This window comes from Mustela putorius, unplaced genomic scaffold, assembly GCF_011764305.1.
Source record: "Mustela putorius furo isolate JIRA1106 unplaced genomic scaffold, ASM1176430v1.1 tig00003909_pilon_pilon_pilon, whole genome shotgun sequence".
Classification (NCBI taxonomy): domain Eukaryota; kingdom Metazoa; phylum Chordata; class Mammalia; order Carnivora; family Mustelidae; genus Mustela; species Mustela putorius.
The window spans coordinates 17,201,768-17,227,276 of record NW_025422057.1 but is presented as its reverse complement, the minus strand read 5'-3'; the positions used below and the strand labels follow the sequence as shown (position 1 = coordinate 17,227,276).

The 25,509-nt window shown below is 46.7% G+C and overlaps 1 pseudogene; it reads left to right on the top strand.

The window, feature by feature from the left end:
* Positions 1-23,250: 23,250 nt before the first annotated feature.
* Positions 23,251-24,542, top strand: LOC101685443 (annotated as a pseudogene).
* The last annotated feature ends 967 nt before the right edge of the window (positions 24,543-25,509 follow it).

The window sequence follows — 25,509 nt, the reverse complement described above, 5'->3', positions numbered from 1 at the left end:
GGAGGAATGCCCAGGCATGCTGCTCTGGGAGACACTCTACTTTTATCAGTTTTAGATACTGTGACTTTGCTTACGATGTCACTTGGGAAAAGATGCAGGGTGGAGGGAGGGGGGCCTAGTCCTGCTGCTAGATAGACAGACAAATCGATAAAAAGCTTGAGAACCTCTGGACAGGTCCTCTTCCAACGTCATTTCCAAATGTAACTTTCCCTGGTGCTGCCTGGTTTGTTTGCCTCTGCAAACACCAGCCCCTTTTCTCTCCCCAGCTCCTTCTCTCTTTTCTTTCTCCATCCCCTCTCTGCCAAAGATAGGAACTGCAAAGTCTCCATCTTAACTTCCAAACTTGGGCTGAACTTGAAACCAAAGTTAAAGCCTGGTTCTTGTCATTAGGAGATGCTGTGAGGTCATGAATAGGAGAAGGGGAAAATAAAATCAATATATTATTTCCCTCCTTTTCCAAAAAACCTGATGCTATTCTTTTTATAGCTGAAAATACATGGAATCATAGAAAATTTAGAACTTGATATCCTGGAGTCAAGAGGTACTCTGGCTTTTCCCTTGCCATACATTGCAGTGCAAAATTTTGAGAAATGGGAACATGCCGCTTTGAGTTGTCATTGTTTTTAATGACACCGCAATTACTATCTGGTTTTTTATCATTGTTTTTTTTAAGGCAGGAGGAACCGTTCAAATAGGTTTTTCTGCTCAAAATGTACTTTGGAGTTCCATCTTGGGGAATAAGAGCCTTTTTGTTCCTCTTCCTACTGAAGTTTCACTTACTTCTCACTAATACTATCTCTAGAAGAGTCTGAGTCAGCCAAAAAATATGTCCATTCAGGAAAATGACAAGTTCATTTTCATTATTCCCTGCTGGAGGCAAAGGGGCAGCTTTGCGGAGTGTCCTGGGTGACTTGTTTGAAGAATGGTAGGTCGAGCCCCCCCTTCTGCCCCTGCTCTGTAGGGTCCTCCTGCGCCAGGGGCTTGGCTTGAGAAGGGGGTGGCTGGAACCCTGCCCACCCCACCAGCAACCCCTGTCCAGGCCAGCCTAACACAAGCCCCCAACAAAAGCCCTTCGGTCCCAGCACAACAGAGAGAGCCCTGCTAAGGCTAGGGCTGAGCATGCGCACATCTCGCCAGCTGACTGGCTGGAGCCTGAGAGGCAGCGCCCTCTCCCATTGGTTGGTTCAGATTAGCTTCCCAGCAGGAGGGAGCGGGGCTGTGGTCCCCAAATGCCCCTGCCTCACCTACTCTCTGGGATCCCGGTTCCCTCACCAAAAAAGAGCCTGCCTGAATTTCACCTATGCCTGGCTCTGGAGAAGTGTTCTCAGAATTAACTTAAGCTTCTGCGTCCTTCTGGCCAGGGAGCGCAGTGGCCTGCATTCAGGAGGAAGTCCCCTCCCCACCCCCTCCCGCCCTCACCTTTCAGAGAGCCCCTTGGCAGCTGAGGGTCTGGGCACAGGGCAGGAGGATGTGCCTCAGCACAAGAGGCGGGGAAGTCAGGGACATGTCCCTTCTCACCAGCTCCAGGTTCACCCAGGGTGGAGCGGCTCCCCAGAGGGCAGGAGGGGGACCTTGGTGTCCTTTCTGGAGAAGAGTTGAGAGCATGAAGCGGAGCGTGGCATGAAGGGAATTTGTTTCAGGGGCAGGAAAGTTGACCTACCGAAATAAGCACATCCTCTGCACCCTATTTTCCATTTACTTTGGGAGGATTTCCTAAGACAGCGAAGCGTGTGTCGTATTACCAGGGCTTTCCTGGTCTCCTCTCAAAACACAGTTCCCCCTGAGGGCCATAGTAAGACTCATCTTATAGAAATGGACTCGTCATCGGAGCACCTGTGTGGCTCAGTAGGCTGAGAATCCTACTCTTGATTCGGCTCCAGTGATGATCTCCGAGTGGTGAGATAGAGCCCTGCTTTGGGCTGGGCAGTCAGCATGGAGTCTATTTGGGATTGTCTCTCTATCCTTCTCCTGCCCCTCTCCTGGCTTGTTCTCTCTCTCAATTAATTAATTAAAAAAAAAAAAAGAAAATGGATACCTCGTTAATCTGGAGAAATGACTTACTTTTTTTTTTAATTTAAAGATTTTATTTTTTTGAAAGACAGAGATCACAAGTAGGCAGAGTGGCAGGCAGAAAGAGAGGAGGAAGCAGGCTCCCTGCGGAGCAGAGAGCCTGTTCTGGGGCTTGATCCCAGGACCCTGAGATCATGACCTGAGCCAAAGGCAGAGGCTTTAACCCACTGAGCCACCCAGGTGCCCCAGAAATGACTTACTTTTGCCCAAGAAGGAGTGATGGGAGGGTGGGCACAAGCACACACGGTCCAATAGAACTTTCCATGATCACGTCCGGTAGAACTCTCCATGAGAGTGTCCAATAGAACTCATTTGTGCAGTGTAATACCACATGACAATTGAGCTTGAAACATGGCTAGTGTGATTGAAGAAATTTGTCATTTAAATTTAAAACTATGCTGGCTAGGGTCTTCTATATCGAACAGGTTGTTCTAGAAAATCTAATTAGGAAGAGACCTTAGATACTCTTTGGTTCAGGGGGTCTCACCAGTTGGCATATCTTATTGGGCTCTCTGGGAAGCATAGTTTGCAAAAGCCTATGCCTTATGATTCTATGTTTGAAAAACAAAAACATTCTTGTTTTGTATAATACAAAACCTTCAGGAAAGTTGGAGTTTTGTGTTTATCAGAAGGTAACAAATCTTTGCAGTGTAGTCTTACCCTTTCCTATGACAGGCTCAGCCCCGGAAAGAGGAAGAGATTGTACAGGCTTTCAGGATGACACTGATTTCTCCAGGGTGACCTGTTTTCATCCCAGCAGGCCAGGAAGAGTGGGGTCTGTTAGGTGACAGGGTCCTGAATAGTGCTGCTCTCTTCACGTCCCAACGGCCTTGAATATATGGAAATATGTGGGTGACATTGATAGTGGTATTTGTTCTGAGTGCCCACCAAGGATTGTTCTGCATCTTACAGCCCCAGCCCCAATTTTCTCAGGTCCTCGCTGGTCCCGTGTAGTTCACAATCTTCCATGGTGTCCTTCGTGGCCTTCTCAGGCCCAACCTCCCCCGCCCCACCCACTTTCACGCTACTATGGTGGACGGAAGAGTGGCCTTCCAGACCCTTGAAATCTGTGACTATGTTACTTTCATGGGAAGAAGGATCCAGAAAGTGTTACTAAGTCAATGATCCTGAGATGGGGAGCTGAATCATTTGGGTAGCCCAGTGGAATGACAAGGGCCCCTGCGAGAGGGAGAAGGAGGCAGGTCCTTAGAAGAGCCAGTAGAAGGAAGTGTGACAGTGGAACAAGAAGTGGGAGCAATTGGAGACGGGAATCACGAGCTGAGGAGTGCTGGCAGCCTCTAGGTGCTGAAAAAGGCCAGGAAGCAGGTTTTCCCCCTGAAGCCTCTGGAAAGAACATGGCTCTGTTGATGCCTTGTTTCAGACTTCTGACCTGTAGAACCATAGGAAAACAAATCTGTGTTGTAGAAGCCACTAAGTGTGTAGTGATTGCTTCCAGCAGCAATGAGACACTAAGGGGCGGCCATTTGGCACGGGGCGGGGAGGGAGCTGCTGCAGTCAGCGGGTCCATGGACGTGAAAGAAATGGATTACACTGGCTTACTTCCTCCAGATCCACTTTGCTTCTGCTGTTCCACTGCAGAAGGGGGGTCTCTCCTCCCTCTGGGTAGGTTTCAGACCCTTGGATAGCTTCTTCTTCAGTGGACCGGTTTCTCTGTCCCTTGAGTCTCCAGAGAAGCATCATCCTGTGTTTCCTTTGCCTGTCTGCCAAGAGGCCTCCGTCTACTCAGGCAGATGAGATTTTCCAGGATTTGTCATCAGACCCCAGAGTTCCCTCTTAACCCTTAACTTTCTCACTCTCTTCTTCGTCATCTCTTCTCTCCATCCCCTCAAAAATCACTCAGAGGCAGACAGAAACTCAAGCCACAGTGGGATTCAAATTTCTAGTTCCAGTCAGGAAACAGGAATGAGTAGAATCTCCCTCTTGTCCCTGAAATGACAAAAGCCACTGGGTCACTCCACCTATCCATGTTCTTACAGTGTGAGCAGATCCCAAAGGCAGATCTGTAGGCAGGCCCTACTTGCTGCCAAGAAAAAGGACTGGGTCCCAGGCCCCATCTTGATGTCCTCAGGGAGCCTCCTCCAAATGCTCCAGAGAATTTTCTCCCTAGCACAACACTCACCATTCACCAGACCAGGAACCCACACCTCCAAATAAGATAACAGTTGTTCCTTTGTACAAACCCCAGGTTTTATGTATACTCATTGATTCATTCTACCATTGAACATTTTCCTAGAATTTTCTGGGTGCCAGACACTGTGCCTAGCTGCTGGAGAAACATATCTGCCAGCTGAGGCAGTGCAAGCCAAGTTCAAAGAAACCATCTTGGATGTTTTGACAGATAACAACACAGAAGAGCCACCCAGCTAAGCCCAGTCCGGATTGCTAAATCATAAGAAAATAAATTGCTGTTGTCTGGGACAACTAAGCTGTAGGGTAGTTTTTTGAAGAGCAACCTTTCCCTGAAACATTCCCAGACCTCACCCCTACATAAGAATGGAAGGTTTGTCTTTCTTTTTCAGATTCTCTCTGATGCCTTGGCCCAGCTCTCTCAAGCCCTTGTCGGTCAGCTGCTGGTAGTTCTGAAACAGACAGGTTAGAATGTCACTGTGAGCACCTGACCAACTAGTTCTTTGTGTGGCCAGGCGTAATTAAGTAATCAGACATTTGTGAGCCTCAGACAAGGGCTGCCATTGATCTTTAGGCTCCTCCTTTAGTGAGAAGCCCTTGGAGCTGGAGCCATTAAGGTTGGGCAAGGATGACTCTATGGCCATCCCAGGCATAGAGACCCACCTCATGCTTTCACTTATAGGAGATGCCCTGATCCTATGGTTGTCATGACAACAGGACCAGTCATCCCTTAAATGCACAGGCCAAAGGATCTTTTCATACCCTTTACACTCCAAGGACCAGAAGACCTCAGCATTGTGAAGTGTGGGTGAGGCAGGGACAAACAGAAAGAATGATCCTTCCATTTTCTCAGATTTCTCCCACATGAAAGTGGCAGCACTCTGAGGACAGACCCCAAATGCATTTGTCTTGGATGAACAATGTAGAGGAAGTTAACAATTTCACCAACACTTACATGACTGCGGATGGGCCCACAAGCCATCGTGGGGCAGACTTGCTGTTCAGAAATGGATCACATGAGGGGTATACATGAGTTGAGTAGTAGCCACTGCCATGCCCATCCTCAAAGGCTCTTCCTCCCCACATCACACCTCTTGGTATGTAGGGCTGGTTGCTGAGGGTAATGTAGGCAAATTAGCAAAGGAACCTTCTGGGAAGAACCTCCTGGGTCTTTTTGAAGTCCATTTCTCAGATGCATCTGATATATCTGGAGAGCCCCAGATAACTTAGTGGACAGGAAGTATAGAAAAGACACCTAGGCCCTGGAAAAGTCAACATGAAGAAAGAGAGAGCTGGGGCTTTGGGGTAAATGACCCTGACCCGACCCTGGAAAAAGAGGGGGCCTCAAAGGAGATTTCTCATATATAAGGGGTGTCATGAGAAATCACTGAGAAACAAACAAGAAGTAACCATGTTCTCCATAGGCTGGAGAGGTATATCACCATAGTTACAAGAAATCATACATTTACTGTAGATAAGGCCAACTGGATTATTGCCTTATCCAGTAAAGAATTCAATTATTTAATTCAGTGAAAATTTATTTGTGAAAGCTTGGTGACCACAGCTAGGAGGAAAAATGAGAGAAGCAAAGAATTAGTTGTAATGTGACGTGATCAGTGCAGAAACAGAAGGATATACAGGGATGACTGGGTGGCTCAGTTGGTTAAGAAGGATATACAGGGGCCAGACACTGCTCTGAGGAGGAAAGCAGTGACAATTTCTGGGGCTGTCCAGGAAGGCTCCCAGGAGGAGGTGAGCAATGAGATGGGTTTTGAAGGGTAAATGGGAGAGTTCATTAGGGCAAAAGGTGGGGGTTTTCTTCAATGGTTGGCACCCTGTGGTTTGTGGATGGGTCCACTTGGCTCGGAGGTAGAGGAACAAAGCCAGCTTTCCACCTTCAGTTTCCAATAGATAGTTGTGTTGGTTTGAAGCTGGGTGGAGCTGAGCTCTCAGATTCATCATCAGCTTTGAAGATGACAGCACCCACCGGGGCCCTGGCATGAAGCAACCTCAGAAGTCACAAGGGCCAGTGAGATTGGCCAGTGATAGAAGTTGTGTTTTTCTCTGAGTCTTTGTACATGGAAGGAACCAAGAAAGAACAAATAGAAAACAAATCTGCTCATCAGCAACTGTAACTAGTAAGACTCCAAATGGTGGTGGTGCTGGCTCTCCCCGCATCTGCTAGAGAAGTTGACTTGACTTCGCACAAGGGCATTCATCCCCCAGTGTGGCTCTCTCTGCCTGAGCCCTGAGGCCGAGTTTTCAGTTCTGAAACCCCATTTGTGGAGATGGCCTCTCTAGGAAGCTGATGCCCACGGTAACCCCTTTCCTTACTCAACAGAGCAAAACAGACTGAACCTCCAGCGGGTTGACCAACACAGGTCTTGAGCAGAGACTCGAGTCTTCTGGTCTATAGCTGGTCCCACCTCCGAGAACCCACCTTTGACTGTGGAGGGCTCCTACTGGGTTTCCATTGGTGGGTGCAGCCCTGAAGGAAGTATCACCCCTTTTGAAAAGAGCAGATGTCAATCTTGTCACTTTAAATTACCTTCAGCCAAGAGGGACTGACAGAAACATGACGCCGAATGAACTATATTTGACTGATATTCTGTCAAATATCGCATGGGGTTGTGATCCACAACTTTTCCCATCTGCTGCTCTGGTCTGAGTCACTGAATGCACAATAGCATAATTACCATATCTTGTTCGGGTTTCCCACCATCGGATCAGAGCACGTGAATGTGAAATGTGCCCACAGAAAAAGGAAGCCCTGGTGGGGTGGGTGTGAGGGCAAGGGGATCCCTTGGTTCTTCCCTTGGGGAGAGCCAGTGAGGGGAGGGGGCTGCCCTGGAAGGCGTCCCAGCCCTCAGCAGGGAAGGTGCAGAAACAAAGGAGGAAGGTGGAGGACAGGAGTAACGGAGCAGGATTAAGATCACACAAACCTGCAGCCCTTAGAAACTGGCTTAATCCATTTTATAAAGAGTTGGGAGGGTTTTTCGCTCTGTGAATATAATACCTTGCACATCTGATCAGCTCTTTTCCCAGAACATTTCAAAGCTCTCTGCAAATACAACAGAGTCTCCTTAGATTAGAGCATGGCCTATTATTACCTGGCTTGGAGACACCCCAGGTCAGCGGGTCACCTGGGGCCCTCTGAAATAAGACAATTCTCTACAACAAAAAGCCTGGTGTGATGTGGTTTGTCTAACTAGTGGTTTTCTAACTACATGAGTCATGGGACCCTTTAAAAAAAAAAAAAGCACATAGCCTAAAGGTAAACTCCTAATTCAGAACAAAGTATAGCTATTCTGGTTAAAGCAGAATTGGGGTGTGAGGGGGAGCAGAGATGGGTCCACTGGACGCCCCCACCCACCGAGTCCCAGGACTTCCCGGCCACAGTCATGCACCCACCCCCAAGCACGGGTAGGTTTTCTATGAAGCTGATGGAACTTAAGTTACTTTATGGTACCCTCCAAGACCAGGTACCTCATTTTGTTTCACTTATTTTGTGTTGTTTTTATAAGGAGGGGCCCCCACGTGACATGTTTCACGTCAAACTGAGTGCCAGGTAACTTGAGGTCTTTTGTGCAAGAGCGATGAAGGATTTCAAGATGGCGGCAGCAGAGTGTTAAACCAGGCACAGGGCCCTCCTGAGACCATGGGGCCTGGTGTGTATGTCCAGGTGGCACGCCCAGAAGCCAGCCCTGACTCCATGCCCTGCAAAACCGTGCATCTGCCCTTTTCTCCAACTTTCTAGAGAAATGCCAATAGTTTCAAAGGCACCCCCAGTTCCCCTGAGCGTTTTCCTCCATCCTAGCGAGTCAGGATTGTCAAGCTCGCAGCCTTGCGGGCCTGAGGCTCCTCCCGGGTGCAGGGCTGGGCCTCCTGCATCTTATTTTCCCCTAGAAGAAAGGCCTTAAGATGAATGACTGCAATTGTAAACTAGAAACTAGAGCAGACCAAAGAATTTGTTAGATGCTCGGGGATTGGGACTGGAGCGGTGTTTGGGGAAGTTGTGGCTCGATCTTAAAACCCTCAGAGTATCAGACAGAGTCGTTTGAGGGTGCTCCCTGAGGGCCTGCGCTCATCCACACCTTGCCTAGTTTCCCCACGATCCTGGGCTGTGGTCTCATTGAAAACGTGTCTACAGAATAGATACAGGGTCTGTCCCAACTAGACAGAGAGCTCGTGGTCTTGTAACTCGGCGACACTCACTACAAATGACAGACCTTTGTACGTTTCTTCCCCTGCTTAACAGTTCTTCTTACCCCCTTCTTTCATCCAGGCCCCATCCCCATGCCAGAGCCCTGCTCAAATGTCCTTTGGGTGCCCTGCCTTCTGATGAAATAGGCTGCCCCCATGGGAGGGAAGGAGGGTTGTCCTTGGAAAGCGCAGCTTGATGCTGGATCGCCAGTTAGTGATGGTACCTGCAGGGTCTACCCAGGAAACAGAAGCCCCTGATGGACAGAAAGCAGGTGGGCTTGACTGCAAGATGCAACAGCTGAGAAGCCAGCCGGGAGTCTCTGAGTTCTCCTAGGGATGAACAGCGTGGGAGAGCTGCAGGACCGTCGGCCGGAGGGGCAGAGGTCGGCAGGGAGGTTAACAGGCTGAGCAGGTGCATCTAGGCAAAGCCGCATCCACAGCATCTGTGCAGAAGAGCTGGAGCCGTGGAGGAAGAGGAGATGGACAGTGGTCCTTCCTTACCGCATCCTCTCTCCCTCCAATGCCACCCCAGCCCTAACCCAGTTCCTAACCCCGGAGCCGGTGTGGGAGGCACAGCCTGCAGGGGCCAGCCCCTCTGGGCCGGCAGAGCAGAGACAGGGCATGGAGAGGACCTAACGACCAGCGAGCCCTGGATTGTGTGTGGAGTATCATGGAGATGCTGCTCTGGGGAAGATGGGGAGGGCCATCTGAACTCCAACACCTCTGGGAACCTTCCAGCCCCGAAAGGGAAGCTTGATAGAAACACTTCACTTTTCTCAACAACTCACATGAGCATGGCCTTAGAAATCGCGATTTTCATGCTCAGGAAGATGACAGTAGAAAATCTTTCCATCGGATATGTAATGTCCCATTGGGTTAATTTCTTTTTATAACTTAGGAGAAACGTGTTTTCTGACTTGCAGATTCACTTCCTTTTAGGAGACAATGAGAGTTATATAACCTATTATGTTTCCCTTTTTGCCTTAGCAGCCAGGAAGCTCTAAATTAAATTTCAAACTTCCTAAATACAGGTTTTCAATTATATCTATCCTCTTCTGCACATCTTTAAAAAACCCACAATGTCTAATTCAACCCTCTTATTGATGAAATTTCTTTTTAAGACTTTACTTATTTATTTGCCAGACAGAGATCACAGGTAGGCAGAGAGGCAGGCAGAGAGAGAGAGAAGCAGGCTCCCCACTGAGCAGAGAGCCCCATGCGGGGCTCGATCCCAGGACCCCGGGATCATGACCTGAGTTGAAGGCAGAGGTTTTAACCCACTGAGCCACCCAGGCGCCCCTGATGAAATGTTTTATAACATAAGACACCTCAAATACTTTTAAAGAGAAAAAAAATACTTTTAAAGAGCAGATAAACCTCTGCTTCTTTTAAATATAAGATGATCCCAACAGTTCCTGCCTCTAATTCTCCCTCCCATTTGGTCCCTGTCCGTTCCCCCTCCCCCACAAAACTCCCTAGTGATTTGTCATTTTCCCACGTTGAGAAAGCCACAGGCCCTTCCCACTTCTCCATGGCACTCTCTAACTCTTAAATTGTCACTGTATGTCTTTCACTTCCCTCTACACTGCCCTTGGTGGAGATTTCCTCTCCAGCAGGGCATGAACCCTTCCCAGGCACTGCCACCATCACGGGGCCCACTAAAGAGGAAGCCGAAAGCCTGGACAGAGAAGTGAGGACCAGCGAAGGTGGCGGGCTGGCGTGTGGGCATGGTGGGCAGCCCTCGGAGGCTTTGGGTCACTGACCCCGTCTGGATCCAGCTCTGCCACTCACCTGCTGGGACCAGCGAACACCTGTTGTGACCACCAGTTTACCAGCACAATGGTCCTTCCCCTGCTTTGGGTAACAGCACCCTAATTTTTTCCCTAGGAATTACTCCTCTTCCGTTGCCTCTGGGCTGCATGGGGTTGACTTTCCAAATGGCATGCCCTATCTGCCCAGGAACATGGTCAGGTGACCCATCTAAACCCATGAGTCTGTCTTCTGAGAGGGTACATTTTGAGTGGGGTGACAAGCCGGAGCTCAGACACCGTGCCTACAGTCCCCAGTGAGCCCCAGTGACCCCAGACAGCTCCCACCACCTCCAGCCCCAAAGCGGAACTCCTCCCTGCCTCTCATGCCTGCATGCTTGAGTTTTCTTTGTTTTTTTAAGAATGAGTTTCTGTTGGGGTGCCTGGGTGGCTCAGTGGGTTAAAGCCTCTGCCTTCAGCTCAGGTCATGGTCCCAGGGTCCTGGGATCCAGCCCTACACCGCCCCGCCTGCCTCTTCTGCCTACTTGTGATCTCTCTCTGTCAAGTAAATAAATAAAATCTCTTAAAAAAAAAAAAAAAAAAGATTGAGTTTCTGTTGTGGCAACCCTCACACCCCAAGAGATACCAGGCCCCATTCTGGGAAAGTTGTGTAACCTCATTGAGCTCCAGATTCTCCATGTGTGCAATGGATACCAGTGCACCCATCATGGGGAGAGGAGTAACACACTCAGTCCGTCATGTGTGTTCCAGAGATGTCATCCCTCCCTCCCTGTCCAGCAGAACAGATGACCTTCAGCAGGTGATGGGAGCTGCCCCCGTTGCATGCTCAGCGAGGGCTAAGCGTCAGTGGTCATCTCCAGAGACCTCATGTTCTCTGCCTCTCTGCTTCTCAAGGAATTTCTCAGGATCTCCCCAAAGAATAAGCAATGGCTTGCCCATTCCAATGAGGGAGAAGCAGGACTTTGAAAAAACTTCTCATGAGGAGTGAAAACATCAGATTCTCTAGCGGTGGTCTTTGCTGAAAGTCCTGGCCCAGGCTCCTCCCCAGCAGTGCTCTATGCTTGGTGGACTCCTCCCTCCATAAACCTGCTGCCAATTCTGTTTTCAGAGCGTACGCACAAGCGGACTTGGCTTTGAGAACCTGCTGTTTCCTATGATGCCTCGCTCTTGGTGGGCCCTGAAGAGCCTTCCATCCTTCAGGAAGACTTGGTGATCCTGGAGCTAGGTGTGGCCGACATGCACAGCTGTCTCCCTGGGTCCCAGGCTCCAGAGAGCGCTGTCTCAATGATAAGAGTGTGAGCTAACTAGTGAGACTCCCAAGCCCACGGTGGACTCCACGGAGAACCAATGGCTTTTCCAAAGAGCTGGCCACAGAGTCTTCTGAAAATAATACTGGTGCTATCGCTGCTGTTGACGGCTTCATATAAGGTAGAAACGAAGTTCATCAGCCTTACTTTACAAACGCAGAATCAGGCTTAGCAATTAAGAAACTTGACCGAGGTCGCATGGCTATGAAGGAATAGAGAAAGAATCTCAGCCAGGTCAACAGGAGCGGGAAGCTGTGTTCTTCACCGTTATGCTCTACTGCGTCCCCCATACTCCCAGGGGGAGGCCCACTGGGTTCCCCACTCACAGTCCCCAGGTGGCCACCAGCCACCTTGAGATCATGGAGAGTAAAGAGAACCGATTTCTAATTCTGCGGCTTAGTGGCTTTGGAAAGTGGCGTTTGCTCTCTTATTCTTGATTCCCTCCTCTGTGGAGTAGGGCACAGGACCCCTCCTCTACCTCGGTGGGATGAGATCATCTACAACATTCTCCACAGAAGCGCTGTGACAGGCGTTGCGCTGTGGACCTCCAAAGAGTCCTGCTAGGACTTTTTTCCCACGTCACCTTGGGCCTAAAGATCTTCTTGCTTCAGCTGGGAAGGGGTTGGAGAAGCTGGAGATGGATGGGAAGCCCAGGCCTCAAACCTCCTGCCCCGTCATCCCCGGCAGACCCGGTGACCACAGCATTCCCTCTGCCCTGTTCTGGCAAGCCGAGTGGCTCCCCTCACACACCCCATGGCCACCTCCTCATTACAGAACAAAGGAACCTGGCTCTTTCCCTCCAGTCCAGAGAGGGTTCCTAATTGGCTTTCCATTAAAGAGAAAATAGACTACTGTTTCCACCTCATTATTTATGAGCCTTTCTGGAAGTGCATTTCCATGCACTCTGGGATTACTCACGCCCATTTTGCTTGGCCATATTTTATGATCTGTTTTATTTATTCAGGGCCTCTATTGGGTACTCACATCTGAAACCAATTAAAAACCAAGAACTAGGAAAAACCAAATAAACACCTGGAGATGTCCAAACCCAGTCTTTCTAAAGCCTGTGATTGGGAGACTGGCATGGCCATGCCAGGAGACAAGGCTGCAGGAAGTAGGGACTTCTGTCCTAGACACCAGGTGACAAGGTCACATGGATGGCCACACGTACATTCAAAGACCTGTGGACAGGGCTTGGGCTGAGATCGCCTGGTTCCAGGGCTCACATGGGATTTCCCGGTACAGGGCAACGGCATCGTGGACTCATCTGTGGATGCCCCTCTCTGTCTGGCACAGAGGAAGAACTCAAAACTTCTTTGCTCAGCCTTGGATTCATTACCGCCATAACTGCTGAAGCAACCTTATGGAGAGCCATCTCTACGGATCTGGGAATAGCTTCCCTTTTAAAGACACTGCCTCTAGCTCCACCTTGAAAGGATTCTTGGGGGTGAACGTGCACCCTTTCTTTCTTTCTTTCTTTCTTTCTTTTTGTGGGTAAAGACACCTTTAGTGAGGATTCAAGGTCCCCAAGGAAGATGCCGCGGAGGAACAGTGCTCAGCCCCCACCCCCTCCTGGGTTCCATGGAGCTTTTCAGATCTGTGTTTCTGCTGCTGCTGGTGAGGCTTATCTCATCTGTGCCCCTCATAGATGTCATCATCGTGGGCAGCTCATGGCAGCGCAGGGGGCAGGAATTTGTCTTGTTTAGCCAGAATGTAGTTGGAGTGGGAGGTGAGATGTCAAGCCATCTTAACAGCAGTCTCCTCCTCCAGCCTGAGAGCGCTCGAGGACAGTCCTGGGAAGGTTCTCAACCAGTCTTGGCAGCAGGTGGAGGCCGGAGGTGATCCTGATCTCCCCCCAACCCCAAGTCTCCAAAGTCTATCCCGTCGGGAAGTGACCTGCTGGAGCCAGCCGCCCTCCTGCTCCGACTCCCTGGACACGTGCTCCCTTTCAACCTCAGCAAAGCAGTTTCCAGGCTTGGTTTTTCCAGAAACCTGCAGTGTATCATTCAAACATATCCTGGTGGGGATGGGGGTCTCAGCCAGAGAAAGGCAGGCCCTTCCTCCCTTTTTTGGTGGGGGAGGTCTGAAACCATTTCACACTGCTTTCTAGGAGATGCTCTAGAGTCTGTGTCCTCGGACAAGCCATCCTGCATCCCGTTTGTCCCTGTGAGATGCAGGGAAGCCTCTCTTTCCTTCTGCCCGCCTTCCTCCTCCTCCAGCTTCAGTCCCTGCTGGAGCAGAAGGCCTCGCTGCCCGACTTCCTACCTCCACCCTGCAGAGACAGTACCTTGGTTGGTAGTCTCTGTCCTGAAGCCAAATGCCCCCTTCTTCCCCTCACACCGAGCTGGGCGTACAGACAGCACGGCGGGTGACAGGTACAAGGACCACCAGCCGCGGTCTGTTGGGGCAGCAGCAAGATGGTGCACGCCTCCGTGCACTGGAGGCGTTTTGTAGGGTTTCTCTTGGGATGAAAAGAAATGGTCCAGGGTGATGCTTGGGTGAAATGGGGAGAGACATAAAAAGATATCAATTTCCCATTATAAAATATGTCTGTCGTGAGGGTTTAATCTGGGGCTGATTCTCCTTAGACCTATCCCTCCCAATCTATACCCGTCCTTAGTAACATATCAATCATTTCTTCCTTCACTTATTCATTTGTTCACTAATTCAACGATGTGTTGAGTGCCTTTATGTGGCAGCCCTAGCTGTCCATCTGATAAAATGCTAAATCCAGCCTTCTTCCCCCTCTCACCATTCAGCCTGAGCCTTTCTCCTGGGATAAAAGATTTCAGAAGCTTACTACCCACTTGGCATCTAAGAACTATAAAAGCCATCAAGTCTTGAGGCAGGAGGGGAACTAGGAAACCAATACAATTAATTCTACCAGTCCACACAAACCACAGTTTCCAAACTTGAGGTCTGTTCTCCTACACCTTGGTCCCATTTTTGGTGAACACGACAATATCTTGCTGCTGCTACTAGATGATGGGTTTGATGGTTCCTAATATGAGAGGCAGGCACCCAGTCTCCCTTCTCTTCTGCTATCCTCAGCAGCGCCTGAGGACTGACAGTGGTGAGGGTTTGGGGAGCAGATGTGATGAGTGAGTGGAAACTGGACCCTTCTCAGAGAAGGGCTGAGGTTAGTGATGTTGAGGAGGTAGGCTGAAAGCAGCTGGATCTTCTTCACGACAGTGGGGAAAAACAGTCGGAATTCCTATACTGTTGGTGCTGGGGACCCCACCAGCCATCTAGGGAAGGCTAGGGACCCCTTCTTAGATTAATATTTGTAAATTCCCGAAACAAAATATATAGGCTAGAAAGGAAGCCAATTATATTAGAATGCAATTATCAAAATATTTTTTAATTGTGGTAGGGTAATTTAGTGCTACTTTATGAACACATGAAAATAACAAAGCAATGTATTTAAAATATAGGCAACATTAACTCACGTTTCATTTCTTTGAAGACATATTCATAGGATGGTTATTGTTTCTCAGCTTGATCCTGGCCAATGTGACATGCTTGTCTTGGAAAGAGCAATGCACACGTCATGCTGGACACTCGGTTGACTTTGTTTTTAATTGTGATGGTTCCAAGGGTGGATTCACAAAGAGAAATTGATGCAAAATTGTTTTAAAAGTTCCCAGCTTGCTCGACAAGGAACACCTTGAATCCTCCAAAGTTTATGGAGCTCATCTCCAACTGTGGGAACACACGACTCTGTCATTTGGTGGCTGACCCACTAGGGTCCAGAGTTGTTCCAGAGGTGACAAGCTATGACTTGTAAGTGTCTGCAGACAGGAGCACTGAGATCTTCTGCAATCTAGGGGCAGTCAGATAACCAACATCATGTCAAAGTAGAGCATGGGTGACATTTCCAGATCAGCATTAACTGTACTGCTATAGAAACACAGCTGAATTTCTCCTGGGGACAGAGTCACAGGTACCACAAATACTATGGATTGGTTTCCTACACCCACAAGGGGAGGAAACACTAAAATTCATTGGGAGGCTAGCAAAACAATGTCATTTCTTCCCATCGAAGTTCCCAGACCCCACAGAACACCTTGGAAGTCCAAGGACACCAGATTAAGAACCACCCTTCTAGGGGAAGATGATGAGGAGCAGAGGTAGAAGCTGGCCAGACAGCACAGATCTGGAAAACTCCAAAATTCCAGATCTCAGCGGGCCGAGCAGAGGAAGGCCTTTAGTGAACGAGACCATCCACATCCTCATGTCAGAGCCGTGGTAACATAGACCCTCTGCTCCCGCAAGATGCTCAACGAAGTCCCCCACTCCCACACGTGCTTCTGGAGTGAGTGGACCTTGAGGCAGAAATCAAGGAAGGGGCCACATTTTGTAACTGGATAAATCCAGGGGGACTGCATATCTGTTTGTCAATGAACCCAGATTCAGCTGAAGTGGGCACCTGAGGCCAAGAGGTAAGGCTCACCTGGAAATGTGCAGACCCTCAGGCCAGTCTTTGGTCCTCCACGGGTCTTGGGGTGCAAGTCCAGAACAATCTCATTTAGCTCTCAGGGTCCTGGGGACCCCTGCAGACCTTAGGTGGCATCTAGAAAGCTCACAGAGCCTTTTGCATGGGAGGAAATCAGTAACTCACCATTCTGATGGCTGAGAGGCTGGGTGCACTGGGGCACATCCCCACCCCACCCCCGCCTTCTTTTTCCGTGGCACGCAGCCCTTCCCTGTGGCTCGGGCCTCCAGAAGCGAGGCGAGGCCTTACTTGGTGTGTGGTGCCCCCGTCACCAGAGCTAAGGGTTTGCTCCTTTCAGAAATTCAAGCGAGAAAGTGGCTCCTGGCAGTTACCAAGCCAGGCAGTGCTCACTGAAGAAGCTATAATGAGAAGCCGACAAAAGAATCCCCTTTGCCCCTGTCCTGCCTCCAGCAAGCCGGCCGCTTCCCCCACGCGGTCTCCTCGACGCTGTTTTGTGCGCTTTCCTCCTCACCGCAACCTCCATTCCTGATTCCCATTCTTCTGAATGTGAAAGTCACGACCTTTGTGGTTTATGGGCCACCAGAGACTGAACTAAATGTGTTAGCTCTGAGTCCAAACAAGTAATAGCCGGCCAATTAAATTAATAATCCATATTGTTACAGTATTTAACCATGGCTGTTTCCTCGGCGGTCTGTTTAAATCACAGCCAAGGCCTGACCTATTAAAATGAATAACTGGAATTATGAGAAAGTCCATTTAATAAACACGGTGAGGAACGCAGCACAATTGGGCATGAAATATTTATTGCCACTTGAAGCAGAGCGCTGTTTGGGACTTTAAGATGGCATTAATGAATGTGTTTTAATTTCTGGCTCACAAGGTGGGAGGTGGGGCTGGGACCGAGGGCGCCCTTTGGCAGATTCCTGGAAAAAACGGCTCCTGTTATATTCTTACTTTGTGCTGGGGCTGTTTGTTGATGCGTGGGGCTCCCCCAATCCACTGTGGAAGAAGCATCTTTCCATCTGTGGAAGGTGGGCATCTGACCCCTGCCCTCTTGTGGACATAGCACTTGCTCAGTAAACGCTTGCTGGATGGACAGATGGGAGGGTGCGTGGGTAGACGGATGACAGATCAAACATTTTGACACCTTAGTATCCACATTTGAATGACCTAGGACAGATAAAACACTTAACATCCTGACCGATACAGGCTGCATCCTTAATAAACAGTAATTGCCCTTGAAGTTAGGAAAGCAAAGTCTGGTTAATTTACTGGAAATTCAGTGCTCACATTTGAGAATTCCTCAGGAGCCCCAGAGCTGCCCCAGGACCCTGAACTGCCCATTTAGCTTTATGGGCACTTGGGAGCCTGTTTTTGATGAGATGTTTTTGTTTGACTATTTTTGGCTTTTCTCAGAATGGATTGTTTCTTTCCCTGCTTTCCCGAAGCTCAGTGCCTTATCTCCACATTTGTCTGGACATGTCCTGTTTTCCCAGGTATGACTCCCTTTCATGGGGTCTGCCCCCTTTTCCCAGACCTCAGCTCTGAAGTTCTAATAATGGGTTTAGAAATTGCGGTTGCTGTGATGATAGCCCTAAGCAAGTCTGCTAACCACCAAGTCAAGCAGAGTGGCTATCGGGGATCTATCAACATGGTGAGTGGGCCTTCATCAGAGACCCCCCAAGATGGGACAAGGAGGGGTCCACTCCTGCCAGAACTTGTTTTCCAGAGGAAGCAGAAAGCAGGCAGACCAAGCCATATGCTGATGGAGCACATAGGACATTGTGAGGACTAAGGGGGCGGGAAGTGGAGACTCAGGAAGGCCTGGCGATGGTCTCCCCTCTGAGAACCAGGGGGAGTCTCCTGGAGACCACAAAAATACCCTCAGCTCCAGTCAGCCCACCCCCAAGTCTAAAATTAAATGTATTACTGCATGCAAGACAAGCAAAGGGCGGTCTCATTTTGAAGAGGGAGAATCTTGAAACTGAAAATAGGGAAAGAGGGATGTAGGATTGCTTTCCTTTGGAGAAAGATAAGATGGTTCTGACCTTGTGGAAGACTTGGTGGTGTCTCGTCTCCTCTCCTCTGTGTTCAAAAGCTAAGGATGATTCCAAAGAGGAATGTGCTAAGTGGCCAGCATCCCATGGAAGGTGTCCTAGGAAGCTTGCCTGCCCGAAGTGGGCTTCGGAGGGCTCTGTCTGTCTTCTCTGCCTGCCCTCGGCTCATCTCCTGTTGTCCATGACTTGAATCTCTCTAAGCCTTAATGATGGTTGCAGGCTGATGGATATCATGACCACGTCGGCATCCTGTTTTCCCGTACATTGGAGGGAGATTTCTGCCAAATAAAATATGTCTATGCCAAAGATGCTTTCATGGTAGAAGCCTTCAGAAGTAAAGAAAAACACAAGGTAGAGTTGCTTCTTATCACCCATCCCTCCTCTACGAGTCGTGAGTTCCTACAGAGTGAGACCGTATCTCATTCATCTTTGTATTCCCTGCTGTGATTTGCACACGCGCTAACATCTTTCTGGTTCTCAGCAAACACTGTGCATAATAAAAAGCCACTATTTATAGAGCCTTTATCATATCCAAGCCCTGTGCTAAGTTATTTGCCTGTGTTCTCTCGTGTCCTATTCCCAACCACATGATGGCTTTCCATCATGATGCCCCATTTTACGGATGACGGCATTGAGACACAAAGAAGCTGAAAAATCGTCCCGGATCACCTAGATAACAAGCAGCAACCCTGGCATTTAAACCCTGGTTTTTGTAGTTTCAATGCCTTTGCTTTCATTGCCATGTTTCATTGCCATGTTGTTTGGTCTCTGAAGAGAAAAATGTACATGGATACATAGCTCCTCCTCAAGAGTTTGTTGGGGGGTTTTTTGTGGTTTTTTTTTGTGTGTGTGTGTTTTTCTATTTTTTTTTTTTAAGATTTTATTTGTTTGTTTGAGAGCAAGAGAGAGAAAAACTGGGGCAGTGGTGAGGGATAAGCAGACTCTGCACTAAGCACAGAACCTGACAGGGGGCCTGATCCCATGACCCCAACATCATGACCAGAGCCGAAATCCAGAGTTGAATGCTTAACCGACTGAGCCACCCAAGCGCCCTCATCTTCAAGAGTTTGTAGTCAAGTAACAGACACATAAAGAGGTCATTTAAATGCAGTGCATTGGTGAGCTCTGCCCCGGTGACAAGGGGGAATACCAACGTGGCTCCAACAGTCTAATCTGTAGGGAATCAGGACAGCTTCCCGGAGGAGGTGAGATTGTAATTTATTTTATTAAAAGATGAAAGGTTGGGCAGACCAAATGTTAAGTGAAAACAGGAGACTATCCGAGCAGAAGGAAGAACTTGGACGATAGGAAAAGATCTTTGGATCCAACACCTTGGCAGGATGGTTCTCAGTGGTAAAAAGATGTCAGGACCTAATTACGAAGGAACTACCATGGAGGAAGGTGTCTGTCTAGCTACTGCGGAACTCTTCCCTGTGCCTTCAGCTAGAGATCCCAGTCGTTCCTCTGTATCCCACACCCACTTCCTGCAGGCTCTTCCTAATGGACTGTCTCTAGGTGCAGACACCCGGGACACCAGACAATTCCACCCAAATACCTCCAGCCATTAATCCAAACTGAGCTCATCGGGTCCACTCCCCCAGGAACTGGAATGTGAAGCCCTGAGAACAAATCAGCTCTCTTTGGGAAGATGGGCCGACAGGTCACATAGACACGGGAATGTGCCGTTTTGTGGTACCCACCAGGGAACCGTGGGTGAGCAATTAGGAAGTCTGAAAGCTGATGAATGAGAAAAGAGAAATAAACAAGCAGCTGAGATGCACAGGTGATCCCACAGCCTCAAAGAAGGAATAACAGAGAAAGGAGAAAGCAGACCCGGCCACCGCCAATGAAGAGGAGAGGGTAACCGCCTTGGTTACTGAATCACAGGGTCATTTCTTGCCTTGAAATGATGCAGTTTATAATCAATCCCTCTTTACTCACAGCCGCTTCAATAGGGTCTCTGAAGACACACCTGAGAGAAGAGGCATCCATTCAGGGCTGGATAGGCAAAGCATCCCAGCCGTGCAGAGGACGCCTCCAAGGCTGTTCCAGAACTCAGCCTGGCTCTGACAGAAGGTGGTGCCGCGCCCAGACCTAATGGAAAAAAGCAGCCCCGGAGTCATTGTTATCTCTGTATGTAATTACAGAGACTCAGGCTTTGCAAGACTTCTTTGAGAGTTCTGCTTTTACAGCAGGTCAAACCTTTATCTGCACAATAAATTGTTGAGGTTATGATTAACTAGGGCTTATCCATCAACAGTGCTGTCTTTTCTGCAGTGTCCACAATGATATTTCTCATTTTGATATATGGCCTCACTTCACTGCTTCAGTGACGAATATTAACACAATACGGACATTTCAAAAGTAATCTTAAAAAGATTATTTTTAAATCTTTTTTAAAGTTACTTTAAAAAAAAATAATTTTAAAAAATCTTTAAAAAAGTAATCTCAAAAAATCTTTAAAATCTTTTAAATCTTTTAAAACTCTTGAAAATTTAAAAATCTTAAAAAGTAATCTTAAATTTACTGAATTTGATTTAATTAAAATTAAATTTAAAATTAGAAGTTAAAGTAAAAGTAAAAAATTTTACTTAAAAATCTTAAAAAATCGTCACTGCTTCAGTGACAATTGTTAATATAATAATGATATTTCAAAAGTAATCGTTTAAAAAATAATCATAAAAAATAAATAAAATAAATAACAATAATAAAAATAAATAATAAATAAATCATCTCATTATCAATTATTTATTTAATTATTTATTATTTATTTAAATAAATTCTTATTTCTTATATTTTATTTATTTATTATTTATAATAAAATAAAATAAATAAAAATAACTTTTTAAAAAATCTTTAAAAATCTTAAAAATCAAAAAATCTTAAATTTACTTAAAAAGTAATCTTAAAAATCTTTAAAAAATTAATCTTAAAAATATATAAATACATACTGAAGTTGTAACTTTTTCAGATGCAAAAAAAGTATGATTTCGTTGCGCCAATAGCACTACATGAAGATAGTTACTGTAAATGAAATATCAAACTACATATACTTATGTCTTCACATAAAAATCTATATGAATTTCTTGCCCCAAACCTGGTATCAGCCTTTATCCAGAGATCCCTAGTTTTGGTGAGAAATGGTATTTATAAAACAGTCTTGGAAGATGGAGCTCTCGTTGCAGTTGGATTGGTCATTGTTTCTAGGTGTTTAGATGGAAAGTATTGGAAAACATTTTTTTAAAGGAAAAGACATCATTGTTTATGCTGAATATCCAATTCTAACCTAGAATTTCTGTACTTTGACTTACTTGGTTTTATATACTTATTTCTTTGATGGTGAAAATCTTGGTTCCTAAGCACACCAATGTAATTAATTACTCATTTGATATATTGGAGATAGTTTCAAAATAAGAATATCGATATTAATACAAACAATATGATTTTTGAGGTACAAAATGAGAGTGGAACATCTGTCGTATCAGAAAGCAAAGCTGTCAAAGACTTCTATAATCACATCACAAGGACACAGTATGAGCTTGAAGTGGCTCCCCACTGGCCAAAGGTGGAGAAATTTGAGCATAAAAAATACTCATAACTATATTGAATCAAAACACATCATATATGTCCAAATCTGTGAACTCATACTGATACTTTTTTTTCAATTTTTTTAAAGATTTTATTTATTTATTTGACAGACAGAGATCACAAGTAGGCAGAGAGAGAAGAAGAAGCAGGCTCCCCACAGAGCAGAGAGCCTGATGTGGGGTTCGATCCCAGGACCCTGAGACCATGACCTGAGCCAAAGGCAGAGGCTTTAACCCACTGAGCCACCCAGGTGTCCCCATACTGATACTTTTAAAAGAACTTTTGGAGCATCTGGCTGGCTCAGCCGGTAGAGGGTATGACTCTTGTTCACAGGGTTGTTCAAGTCCCACATGGAATGTGGAGCCTACTTAAAAAAAAGAAACTTTCTTTTAAAAAAAATAAAAAAATAAAGGAACTCTCATAGATAATTTTAGAAGAGGCTAGGAAGCTAATTCATTTTTCAAGAGCCACAAAATTAAGAAAAAAACCCAGTATTTGCCTGCCTTCCTAGCAGGAACTATAGTTCAGAAGAACCATAGAACCGCTTTATTTCTTTTCAGGAGGCTCCACACCCAGCATGAAGCCCAATGTGGAGCCCCACAGGCTCACACCAAGATCAAGAGTTGGACACCCAACCGACTGAGCCATCCAGGTAACCCCATTTGTTATTTTTAAGTTTAACAATAATAATCATGGTTATGATATAACAAAGAATCCTTTTACATTTAATAGATACACTGAAAATGTACAGTGAATGTGATGTTTGAGATTTGATTTAAAATAATGTGGGGGATCCATGTATGCGAAGGGGAAGGAGGATGATATAAGGGAAGCAAGACAGACTGTGCGTGGTAAATGCTGAAGTGGAGGCTACAGCTCCGTAGGGATTGTCTTTGCGTTTACGTTTTTAAAATTTTCCGTAATAAAGTTAAAAAATAAGCCTGAAAACTTGGCCAACCAACATTTTCAAAATAGCCTCCCTCATGATTAGAGAAATGCAAATTAAAGTGACAAGAAATAATTTCCAACCTATCCGATTGGCAAAAGTTAGAAGTTAATACGTGGTGCTGGTGAAGATGTGGCAAATGGGCATTCTTATGCATTCCTGGTTTACTTGCTAAGTATTTTGGCAATACAAATAAACATTGTTAAGGGATGCCTGGGTGACTCAGTTGGTTGGGTGTCTGACTCCTGAGTTTGGGCTCCGGTCATGATCTCGGGGTTGTGGGATGGAGCTCCTTGTCTGGCTCTGTGCTCAGCAGGGAGTCTGCTTGAGAGTCTATCTTCCCTCTCCTTTGCTCCTCCCCCTATGCTCTTTCTCTCTCTCTCTCTAAAATAAATAAATAAAATCTTAAAAAATTATTTAAATATGTGGGTGCTCTTTGCCCTAGGAATGCCAGTAGTAATTTACCCAAAGGAAATGACCAAACAAGCATATAAGCTATCTGGTGAAAAATATTAATTACAAGATAATTATAATAGGAAAATTTTTAAATTAACTTAAATACACACTAATAAGGAATTGGCTTTAAGACTAAGGAAGAACCACATGATGGAGACATATGCATAAGAACTATAATGCACTCTCCTCCTCCATATCCAACAGACAACTACGTCTTCTGATGCAATGTCAGCCACATCCCTGAGACAAGATGCTGAAGGTCAGAGTAAATGGATTTGACCATATTTGGCACCTGGTCACTAGGGCCACTTTTAAATCCAACAAAGGGGATATTGTTGCCATCATGATCCCTTCATTGGCCTTAACTACATGGTCCACATGTCCTGGTATGATTCCACCCACCACAAATTCCACAGCACAGTCAAGGTTAAGAATGGGAAACTTGTCACCAACGGAAAGCCCATCTCCATCTTCCAGGAGTGAGATCTTGCCAACATCCTGTAGTGTGATGCTGGTGCTGAGTATGTTGTGGAGTCCACTGAGGTCTTCACCAACATGGAGAAGGCTGGGGTTCACTTTAAGGGTGGGGTCAAGAGGGTCATCATCTTTGCCCCTTCTGCTGATGTCTCCATGTTTGTGGTGGGCGTGAACCATGAGAAGTATGACAACTCCATTAAGATTGTCAGCAATGCCTCCTGCACCACCAACTGCTTGGCCCCTCTGGCCAAGGTCATCCATGACAACTCCAGCATTGTGAAGGGACTCATGACTGTAGTCCATGCCATCACTACTGCTCAGAAGACCATGGATGGCCCCTTGGGGAAGCTGTGGCATGATGACTGAGGGGCTGCTCAGAATATCATCCCTGCTTCTACTGGTTCTACCAAGGATGTAGATAAGGTTATCCCTGAGCTGAATGGGAAGTTCACTGGCATGGCTTTCCATGTCCCCACCCCCAGTATGTCAACCATGGATCCGACCTGCTGTCTGGAAAAAGCTTCCAAATATGATGGCATCAAGAATTTGGTGAAGCAGGTATTGGAGTATCCCCTTAAGGGCATCCTGAGGTACACTGAGGATTAAGTAGTCTCCTGTGACACCCACTCTCCCACCGTCAGTGCTGGGGCTGGCATTGCTCTCAGTGACCACTTTGTCAAACTCATTTCCTGGTATGACGATGAATCTGGGTACAGCAACCTTATGCTCCATATGGCCTTTAAGAAGTAAGAGCCCCCTGGACTACCAACCCTGGTGAGGGTAAGAGGAAAAGAGAAGCCTCCAGCAGCTGGGGAGTCCTTGTCCCAACTCATCTTCCAATACAATGAGAATCCCCCAACCTCCACAGTTTCCATCACAGACCCCTAAAGAAGAGGAGGGGCTTGGGGAGCCCTACCTTGTCATGTACCATCAATAAAGTATACTGTACCCAGCCAACAACAACAACAACAACAAAAACCAAAAAGAACTATAAGGCAGATGTATATTTATTAGCATGGAAGAATGTGTCATAGCTCTATCAAGAAAGCACAAAATCAAGTTCCAAAGGCTAGCTAAGATACTTTTAGAAAAGTAAAAAGTAAAAAAGTAAAAGTAAGATACTTTTTTGTTTTTTAAAATGTGGAAGGAGAAACAATTAACAATGACTACCCCTTAGTGGTAAAAGCATGGATTGTTTTTTGTTGCTTTTCTTTTGCTTATTTTTTCACCTTTCTAAATGAATTTTGACTAGTTTTCGAATTCTAAATAATGAATTCCTGTGTAATTAAAATAGCCTTCGCCTAATGAGATGACATGATATCTGGAATTTACTCTGGTCGTCTAGAGGTTGGGTTACAGATGAAACAAGTCTGGCTCTGAGTTGACAGCCCTTGAAGTTGGGTGACTGGGTACCTGGGGGCTCATCTTACTTTGTTCTCTACTTCTGTGTATGTTTGGAATTTTTCATTCTAAAGTGTTTTCTAAAATACTCCTTTTCAGTACAAAGTGACATCTTGTCATCTTTTGTCCCTGCCCGACCCACAATACACCTCTAGAGGTCACAAAGGGCCAGCACCATGTCCAGAGACATTAAGGCTATCTGATATTTTGATTACTAAAATGGCTCCCCTCTCCTGTGGCCTCAAAGACATTGAGTGAGACTCCCCCTTGCCCTCTTTTCAGCCTACACGAGACAGCTGCCTGGAGCCAGCAGTGGGGACTTCAGTCAAAAGCTAACTGGTCCACGTGAGAAACAAATCCATAGCCTTAGCACCTTTTAACAGTCTGATTCCTGGGTCGCCGCATCTATGATGGCCGGCATTGCTTCCTCCCATGTGGGGCCATCTCTTTCTCAGTGGAAGGAAGTATGGAGAGATTAGTGGATTTGGCATACCCAGCCTAAAGATGGCTTCTTTTTACTTGGCTCCTGCCCTGTGCCTTCTCACCCAGGCATATTGGCTATAAAAGTGCCTAGCATGCAAAAAATCACTATGAATATTCATGAAGTCATATTATAAATAATACTCCTTTA